Genomic DNA, 11,063 nt, shown 5'->3' on the forward strand with positions numbered 1-11,063 from the left:
TCCATTCATGGTAAGTAATTATCATCTTACTTTTATTTTCAATGGTTTTGATTTCCACAAATTTTATCTCTTCCAAATCTGCTAAAAAATATATTGTCTCTTGACTTTGTGAGCTTTCACTATATAACTTTTGATATGATTTAGATTTTATCATTATGAATAATATGATGTGATTTTATTATATTTTCACCTATTATGAATTTGTATATGAATATTTCCATGAAATGAGCAGGGAAAATGTGTATTGAAAATGGGTTGAAAGTGATGCATTGTGATTTAATATGATAATACTAAAATATAATATATGTTTAAATGATTAATAAGATTGATGTGAAATAGAATGTAATGCTGATCTGACTGAATGGTTGTAATGATTGTTATCAGATATACATAATATGAGAACCCCAAGTGATAGCCTCAAAATTCATTGATTCACTAATGGGAGTCATAAGGAGCTGGAGACTGATTGGGAGTCATAAGGAGCCAGGGAGACTATTTCATGTGATCACTGATTGAGAGTTATAAGAAGTTTACTGATTGAGAACTAAAAAGGCAGAAGCATGATCAACATACACTAATGTGAGTATCTAATACAAACAATACTAATTATTGAGTATGAATAATGATATTATTATTACCGATATTATGTTTAAACTAATATGAGGAACACTGATTATTGATTACCGATTACTAAATATGGATATTGATACTACTATTATCGATATTATACAAATACTGATATGACAAATATCGATTTATGTTACTAATTATTGATTACTGAATACAAATACTGATTTTATTATTATTGATATTGTAAGAATACTGATATGATGAACATTGATTTCTGATACCAATTATTATTACTGAATACGGGTACTAGTACTTGTCATAATCTAACTTAATCAGGACAGGTCATATTGTGTTGAGATGTGACATGCAAATCACAAGATCTAGTTTTGAAATTATTTCAATTTTTCTACCAATATTCACTAATACAAAATATAGACTATTGAACTACAAAACATCCAAATATTTAAAAATAAACTCATCCACCAAGTTTTTTTTATTTCATTAAAATAAATTTCTACACTACAATACATAGATATATGCAAGAGCTACATAAACTAAATTTAAATAGACATAACTCTACAAAAAAAAATCAAAATAGTAAAATACTTATAATCTCATATCTGATCCTGAACTTCTAGTCAACAATCTCCTTCCCCTTCTCAGATCCTAAAAATCAGAAGCAAAACCACAGTGAGCTAACAATGGCTTAGCAAGCCACACAAATTAATCTAATTTTTTAAATATTTTTACTAAACATTTAAAAGCAATTAAATGCAATTTAAATAAATCAATATATTGAGAGATATAATAAATACATAATAATTATTCACTAATTTAAATAACAATACTAAACAAGTAAATAAATTGAAATTCATATCACAAAATAGTTCATATTATATTTCCCATACTCAGACATATCCTCAAATGATTTTGACCCCTTATGACACCCTTTTTGTTTGTGCTTATAACATTAGAATATATAACATATCTCTATCTCAAACATAATCTCAAATCATTATGACCTCTTATAACTCCAGTAATTCCTTGACATAAACATAATCTCAAATGAATATGGCTCCTTATGGCTCCCAGCAGATAATAATAAATACATATATACATATATCATCATATTACAATAATTAAAGATTAATTGAGCATGTATCAAAATTTTATATTATAATATAATGGTAGATAATATAAAAATCCTACTATGCAAAAAAATATTTTTAAAAAATTATCAAATTATTAGGGATTATGTAAAATGACATTTTAAGATTTTTATTGTACTGCGCCATTATTTTTTAACATCCAGATAATTTTATATTCAATAAAAACCTCACAAATTTCAAAATCCCAGTGGTAATTTTTTTTTAAAATATTCAAAATGTGCATAATCGTAATCCTATAACATATAAAAACTTACGGTGTGAAAATTTTACCATTGCAAAGTTATCCTTGTTTTTTACTAACAAAAAATAATTTTAATCTAAAAAATTATTAAAAATTATGTATTTTTAAACATTGAGATTGGTATAATGTGACTTATCTCGAGACGAAAAAGTTTCCGAGTTGGACCAACGGACAAAAAAGGTCTGATGTCGCCTAAAACTAGTGTTTTATCTTTCTCTCTCCTCTCTTTTTCCCTTAATCCCTTAAGCACCTCTCTGTTAAACTATTTGGCTTAAAAATTAAATGGAATTTTAATATAGTAGATGAGTGAAGTTAGATCTTATATTAAAATATTAATTTTATCTAAATTCTTTTATATCTTTATATTTAAAAATTATAGAAAAAATCATAAATTAACTCATTTTATTTAAAAAATTATGATGAAATCAGTTCTTAAAACGCACGCACGACAGTCCCAAAAACTCCATTTATACCGACATGTGCCAATTTCTTAAGAAATTTAAACACTGCCTAAAAATTATGAAAATTTAGAGTAATTAAAGCACTACACTATAAATGTTCTGGCTAAGACTGATTGTGATTTCGACTTATAATGACTCCTGAAATAATTATTAACTGCTCTTGGTCAAAAAAATTCTTAAAAAAAATAAAGGGCTTTCACAGTATTACTATTATTGTTACAAATCTAGACCTCGCTCTTGTGATTTTGATTTTAAAAAATATTATTAGATTGTATTTATGTCATCTCCTATTATTATTATTATTATTATTATTATTATTAGATTTTTTTCTTGTATGTTAATATTTCAGGTTCATCGTATACCATACAAAGTGATCAACACAAAATTGGGTAGAATAAGTTTAAGATTCTATAAGAGTCTATATTTTTACTTTTATTTAATTCTACTTTTCTTGAGTCAAAGTCTTGTATTTAGTGGATGCTCACTTGTTGGATGTTAAACTTGGTGATTGTGTACATACATAAGGGAGTGAGAAATTAGAAGTGTGTTTTTTTTTTAACTAATCGTACTGGACGATCTGTTATTCAAAAAATTATTATGACATCTAATTGGTATAATTACTATTTTGTATTAATTGTTACTAATTGTATTGCACATTTTATATCATACAGGACGATGAATAGAAATCAAGATCTTAGCCGCTAAACATATTTTAGGCAATATTATTAAATTCAAAATTTGTAATAATCATACTATATGATACACATAGTATTGTATGATATAATCAAATCTTATTTATTCTAATCTTATAATTAGTTGATCAAATTTAGATTAATTGATCAAGACAAATCGTATTGTACTATTGGACCAACCGCATATTGACTTCATTTTTATATGCGGTCACTGGGACCAATCCAGATCCCAGATCTACCCAGACCATAGGATCACATTCAAACCCTTGATTATGATGCATTAAGCATTAAACTACATTTAGGTGGATCCACTTTGACCCCCAGTTGACTATGGATCAAAATGACTAATATGTCCCTTAAAAGTAATTTTGAAGTTTTCTATAGACTTCAATGTGGCATTTTCAAATCAAACCTCAAAACCTTCTTCAATGCATCCTAAACCTCATTAGGAGTGTGTAGGAATCAAACCCAGACCCTGGTCAATCCTGATTAACCAGGTCAACCCAAAATGACTAAAATGCCCGTTAGGGGTGTGAATAATAATTTTAAATCAAATGATCCTATTTTTTGGATGAAACAACTTCCATTCAACTCCAAATAACATTTCAAACTTATTGAGCCCATTTCCAGCTCCTGAGTTAACTTGGTTGACCAAGTCAACCTATGTTGACCCAATGACCCTTTAAGGGTCTAAATGATTTTAATTAACTACGAAGGCTTGCTATCGTAGGAGATTTAGAACCTACACATACTTTTCCAAAATTCAATTTTCAAAACTCAATTCATCTTCTTTGGGAAAGATAAAATCAACAACGATCATTATCGTAGCATTAAAATAATCAACGATAAGTGATACCTTCTACCCACAAGGAGATATATCATTTATCGTAGTGTTTTTAATATAAAAATAATGATGTTTTTTTATCCATGTCATGATAACTAAATTCATGTGGAACCTCATTTTGACTATTCGGGTCATATATAGTTCTCCCATGGATTTGACTATAATAATCAGGATGAGATTTTCAATTTCATTATATGAACTCATTAAGGAATGATATCTTTTGCCCCTCAGGATGATATATCATTCGTAATTATATATTCAATTTTGAAGTTGAAATTCTAAATTAAAGTTCCTACATAAAACAAAAATTTTCAAATTCTCCTTTTCAAAACACTTTCATTCAAACAAATGTTGATGTCGGAGGTACTCAAGATAGTTATAGGATATTGCTCATGTGAGACATGAATGTCGACCATATCTGAGACCCCGTATTATAGACAAATCATTGCCAATAGATTTTTGTGCATGCTTGTTATGACAATACTCCCTAAAATAATGGGCTCATTTGCTTATTTGCATGAAGAATATATTTTTCTCCATCAGCTTTCTCATAATGGGTGCAAAATATTAAGGAATGATTATCAACATCTTCATATTCCCAATCATCCTCACATTCTGTTTCATGAGTAGTATGATGATGTATCACTCTTGAATCATATACATAACATCCCCTAGACAATGCTGCACTCTAATAGGTCAAGTGGTCTGCCACGATCCATAGCCAAGGAGGTGCATAACAAGGAGAAAAGGGAATATGAATACATGAAAAACTCATGGGCATTCTCGGGCTTACTTTTTAAAGATCGTTTATCTTTCTATGTGAGTCTAAAATTTTCATTTAATTATGAGTAGAAGAAATTTTGCATAACTCTTTTAAATTTAAATTTACACATTAAATAAATATTAAATAGCTCTAACACAACCTACATGTTATCCTAAGCTGTTATATTTAGAATTATAAAAAAGCCTAAGCAATTTTATTTTCATTCGCTCCCATCTAAGCCAAAATATCCACTTGATCATGCTCTTTTATTTTTTAGGGCACTTAGCATAGTTAGCACCTATAGAAAATTATGTTAATGAAATCTTTATTGGCCATAGGGTGTCAATATGAGTTATTGGGTCGTGCTTAGGTCCAACTCAAACATGACCCGCTTGCCAGCTGAACCGACTTAGTTATAGAAACGAGTCGGGAATCCGAACTAGAACCTGACCCAAAATGACCTGCCAACCCGGCTTTTCTCAAATTTTTAGTATTTTTATTATTTCAAATTTATTTAAATAATTCAATTAAAATGCTACTATAAATGAACACAAATTGTCAAATTACATGTACAAAATACTAACTCTAATTGTCAAAATAGTAATATGTACACTTATAAAAATTAATGCATAACACAAATTATATTTACTAAATACTAGTATACATTATATTATTATATTTACACTGTAATATCAACATTGAAACACAAATTATAAATTACAAATAACATTTACAATTTTACACTATTATATAAACAGAAATTATATTTAATCTACTTTATTGCTTTGCACCCCTCTAGCTCAGTAACTCGTGCCTCGTGCCTCATGGAGTGGATAACTAGATATGAGATAAATCTAGAAAAATTTTTAAAAAAAAAATCCTAAAAAATTAAACAAGTAAAAGTCAAAAACAACAACAAGTGTATAAAATAATATAAATGTAATGTATATTCGAGCTTAGATTAAATCTCCAAATCAGTCATCACTAATCAAGTACTAATATTAGTAAAATATAAATAAGTAAATAATATTTAGGGAGTAGAAGGCAGCATTTTGCATTAGCTTAGATAATTGTATTTGTTCAGTCTAAGATAACACAAAAGTCACCTGCTTGCATTTACCCTAAAGAAATCCACAAGTTTCATTTAGGAGGTTTCTCATCATTTTTTTTTTAAGAAAATAATCAGAATAAAGGCAATTATCTATAAATAAATCTATTATTCTAGCAGACGAAGATAGTGTCACTTCAGGGTTAGCATTCAACAAAAATTCTGCAAGAAACTTGCCACAACCACAACACCAACCACATTGTCATTTGGTAGGTCATTTCAGGATCAACAATCAACAGAAATTCTACATCAAAAATTAAAATTTTGCACAACCAATCATCAAATTCTGCACCATAAATTATGTTCGGTATTAAGCATTTAACATACCTGATAAAAAAACTAGAAACAACAGCAGCCAAATTGCCACAACAATAACCACAACAACTGCAAGTGAATTGACGACGTCAACAATCACAATAGTACAACCGCAACCACAACAACAACTATAACTCTACAACAAGAACCACAACGTCAACCACAATAGCAACTACAACTTCAGCCAAACCCAACAACCACAATAACATCCACAACAACAACTACAATTACAACCCATTCCAGCAACAAAATACAGCATATATCACAACGACAACTATAATTATAACTACAACAACAAGCACACAATCACAACCACAACTGCAATCCAATCCAGCACCCAACATACATGTTCAATAAATGTTATATGATATTTTGCATAATAGAATATATCGAAATTAAAAAAAAAATAGAAATAATCAACTAATATTAATGGTGTTGCCCAGGAAATAAGCCAAAGTATATAATTAACCAACAAATATCTCAACGACTGCTAGACCGGCCAACAACCAAAGAATTTTTATTTAATATTATAACACTAATGCAAATTGCAATAACAAATCCCAATCATAAATCAATTTTCAGCTAGAGTACTGGCGTCTGAGATGAGTCGTTAATTGTATTAAACTTCAGACTATATTAAGTCCATTTGGTAGTTATAGGGCTATAGAGGTGTAATGCTTTCTTATTTTGTATGTAGCCTATTATGATGCATCCTTTTTGGATATAAATAGGTAGCTAATGCTTGTAATAAGGGAGATTTGGATATTAATAAAATTAGAGTTTATTCTCTTGTGTTTTTCTATATCCTAAGATTATTCTTAGGTGGTGGTTCTTGCTCCAAGAAGGAGTTCTTGGAGTGGTGTCCGGCGACTGCCATCGGATCGTCGACGTGGATTCGTCAAGCCCCCTCCGGTCCGGTGTCATTTGGTATCAGAGCCAATAGGCTCTTCTTGCTATGTATCCTGAGAATATCTCAGGTGGTGAAGAGAAGAACCTGGTGGAGAAGCTCTCAAGGCAATCCAACAGTCTCCAAGCATTCAAGAAGTGTGGTGGCTGCAGTTCTTCATCCATAGAGCTGACAACCACCTTCTCTTTATCCTCTGTGTTTCTTTTCTCTTGTGTGCGGACTCCAAGACAACAACTCAAGAACCACAGAACTTCAACCAGTTGCTGCGGTTCATCCTCCACAACCATTAGCATACACCCGAGAGCTGTTTCCAAGAAGCAGAACATTAGTCGCCTATTCTGTTCTTACCCTTCCAGTGCTTACGGAGTTAGACAATGCATGGTCATATACAAGTTGCATCAGAGTAATGTTTTTTCTTGTCCTTGCTCTGGCAATCAAAGACTCCTTCTACTTTGAATCATTTCCTCTCTCGGTTTCTGAGTCTGTGCCTTAACGCTGCCGTCAAAAGATTCTGAACTAAGAGTCAACTGGTTATCTGCATCTTCTTCTTCAGAATCCTCTAGATCTTTAAAATTCGTACAAATGTCTTTTCGTCTCATCCTTCCATTGTGGAATTCAGCTTTTTCTTGATCATGGTTAAAAGAAATTTCCTCATCAACTTCATCATGATTGCCTTTTGATTCATAATCACTTTCTTCAACATAATCTTCAGACTCAATTTCCTTCGTCATATCACTTTTCTCAATTTTATCATTCTCTTTAAAGCTTGTGCTGTCCATGGGATCAATATACAGACATTCTTGAATTTCTCCAAAATATTGTGAGGAGAGGAAGGAACGGAGGTGTCGTGGGATCCGGGATTCTACCAACATCACTACCGAAGCTTCTTCTTGATCTTTTAATTTCTTTCATCTATTTCTGCATTTCCGACGACAATAGGAAGATTTCAAGCAAGTTTCACGCCAGAAGATGTCACCTCGACGAAATCATCAAAGACCACTGCAAGAAGAAGAAATATAAGATCTCCTACAAGAAATTGCCCTACTCAAACTAAGATTGTCAAGGATTGAACAAAGATCCTTACAAACCGACGACGATAACGAGGGCATTGCATATAATCAAATCTCTTCCACTCCACCGTCAATCGAGTTCAGCTTCAAAGAATTTGAAGATCCATTTTTGAAATCGTCGACTTTACCTCTCTACGATGAGCATGTATATGACGTGTTCGATGAAGACATGTTATTTGAAGTTCTTGATATTGATCAGCCCGCATATGAGGATGACGAGGGTAAAATTGATGGCCAACCGAAGTCAAATGTCCAGCCGGAACTATTCACTCACAATGTTACAAAAAAGACAACAATTACGCTCTCCATCGTTGATAAAAAAAATTGCATGTGAAGATCTCCTCAATGGGTTGGATTGTGAAGCTCTTATCTTCTCCTCTAGATGGATGAAAGAAAAACCTTTGGTCCTAGATGCTTTCACAATCACAAGTATTTCATCTGCTTATGCTTCTTTTGAGAGATTGAAGATTGGTAGGCAAATAGACATCGGGTGGAACTATCCTGATCCGTTTAGCCAACCAAATCCGCCTCCTTAATGTGGACAACCGGGCATCTTCTTATGAGCATGAAGTTCCTCCTACCCCGGTAGTATGACGTCGGAACTGAGTCGTTAATTGTATTAAATTTCATGCTATATTAAGTCCATTTGGTAGTTATAGGGCTATAGAGGTGTAATGTTTTCTTATTTTGTATGTAGCCTATTATGATGCTTCCTTTTTGGCTATAAATAGGTAGCCAATGCTTGTAATAAGGGAGATTTGGAGATTAATAAAATTAGAGTTTATTCTCTTGTGTTTTTCTGTATCCTAAGATTGTTCTTAGGTGGTGGTTCTTGCTCCAAGGAGTTCTTGGAGTGGTGTCCGGCGACCGCCACCGGATCCTCGACGTGGATTCGTCGAGCCCCCTCCGCTCTGGTGTCAAGCACTCCTGTTTACTGAAACATCACCTTCCTCAATTGGATTTGGTTCAACATTTAGGGCCACTATATTCTCCATAATAACATTGTCAAGTTCCGAATCATTTGAAACTACCAAAAGACAAAGTGTTTTTTAAATAAAACAACAATGTTCGAGATTACTCAAATTACTCACCCATAGTTTCCCAAGTCAGGATATCAATTTCCATGCACAACACTCACAAATTACATGTACTTGATGATAATTAGATGTTCTAAAGTACCTTTAATTTTATTTACTTATCTCAAAAAACAAACCAAGTGCTTAAATTTAAGCTCATCATCCATCCAATTTATCTTTTCATCTACTAAATTAAGATAAACCAAAATTGAAAACACATGGCTTAAAAAATGTAATATATGACTGTTTGGTGGAGCTTAATAGCTAGCTTAAGCTCACAAGCCCGACTTACAACTTAACTAAAAATCCCTTAAAAATTGTGTTGGTTGAACTATCATAGTATGCTAAATTAGCTTGAGGAAATAACCAATTAATTTTGTCCATTGATGTCTTGAAGACTTAACGCTTGTAATTTTGCTAGTAATGCTACAAATCAAAGCAAAATAGCTATATATTTTTTCGCATTTTAGCAAAAAATAATAATAATAATAAATAAATGAATTTTATTTTAAATAATAAGTACAGAATTTAATATGTTGAGCGTTTGTAGTCCAACGGTTAGGATAATTGCCTTCCAAGCAATAGACCCGGGTTCGACTCCCGGCAAACGCAAAAACTTATATTTCGTAAATCATAATGCTTTGACTTTAGAACTTGTTTTATTAAATGTATTAATCATCAGAATTAATTTTGTTTTGGAGCGTAATTGAGTCTAATATCTGTTGAGCTCAGCTCATTAAAAATTTTATAAGCTCGGGTTGCTTTTAATTTTAAATTAATTGAGCGATTTAGCAAGTTTGAGCCTAAACTCGAGCTCGTTTAATATACAATTTTGATTTGATAAGTTTGATTCATGCACTCGTTAATGAGATGAGCTCGAGCATGATGCCGAGCCGGATCGCCTCGCTCACACCCTTAGATTTGTTTGAGTCGAAGCATTATTTTGAATTTTTTTTAATGTTAAACCTTGAAAGACCGAGTTGGTGATTTCATGATTACTATAGATTAAATGCTATCTTAGTAACCATTGAGATATTGACTAACTATCATCTCCAATCAACGATCACCTAATTATCCTCAATCTCCTTCATCTCGAATAAAGAAGTTTATTGATGCATAAATTAGACATGCACCTTTCATGTGGTGGTAGGAGTGTAAGTGTGAGCCAAGCAAACTCGAGCTCGACTCATTAATGAGCTCACCAGCTGAGCTCATCGAGTTTCGAGCTTGAGCAGAATTTTAAGCTCGAGCAGAATTTTGAGCTCGCTAGATAATCGAGTTCGATCCAAATGATGCTTGGCACGATTACTCGTTTAACGGCTCGAGTGTGGAAGCGGAACCATGAAAGCCAAAGGAGGAAAGAGGAAGGCGGAAGGCAGAACCACAATGGGCTCTAATGCAGAAGGCAGAACCACAAGGACGGAATACAACACAAAAGGCAGAACCATGAGGGCTGGCTAGGAAGGCGAAAGCAGGCCATGGACGTGAAATCGAAAGTGGGCTCAAATGTGGAAGCATTGGTTGTTCTTCTTACGCCTCGCAAATCCGCATCCACGGTCGGGAGCCGAGCTCGAGCTCACCTTTTGAGCTTGACTAAAGCTCAAGCTCGAGTTCGAGCTCGGGATTTCGCTTGAGAGTTAAGCTCGAGTTAGACATGACTCGAGCTCGACTCGGCTCATTTGTAACCCTATGTGAGGGTCTCCATTTTGGCTTCAATTTCACCTAAAAACTTTTTCTTGATTAGTTCAGTTCAACCATTCATGACTTCAAGTCTTATTCTTAAGTAATTTGATAGATATCTTCTAAGCCATGCTTCCAATATTTTTTGGGGGAAGTCCAAAGAAAAA

General features: G+C 32.6%; 1 non-coding gene across 1 annotated transcript; it reads left to right on the top strand.

Annotated features, from left to right (window-relative positions):
* Window positions 1-9,756: 9,756 nt before the first annotated feature.
* Window positions 9,757-9,828, top strand: TRNAG-UCC. The gene has a single exon. It is a non-coding gene; the product is annotated as a tRNA-Gly (tRNA).
* Window positions 9,829-11,063: the final 1,235 nt, after the last annotated feature.

This window comes from Dendrobium catenatum, unplaced genomic scaffold (assembly GCF_001605985.2).
Source record: "Dendrobium catenatum unplaced genomic scaffold, ASM160598v2 fragScaff_scaffold_0, whole genome shotgun sequence".
Lineage (NCBI taxonomy): Eukaryota > Viridiplantae > Streptophyta > Magnoliopsida > Asparagales > Orchidaceae > Dendrobium > Dendrobium catenatum.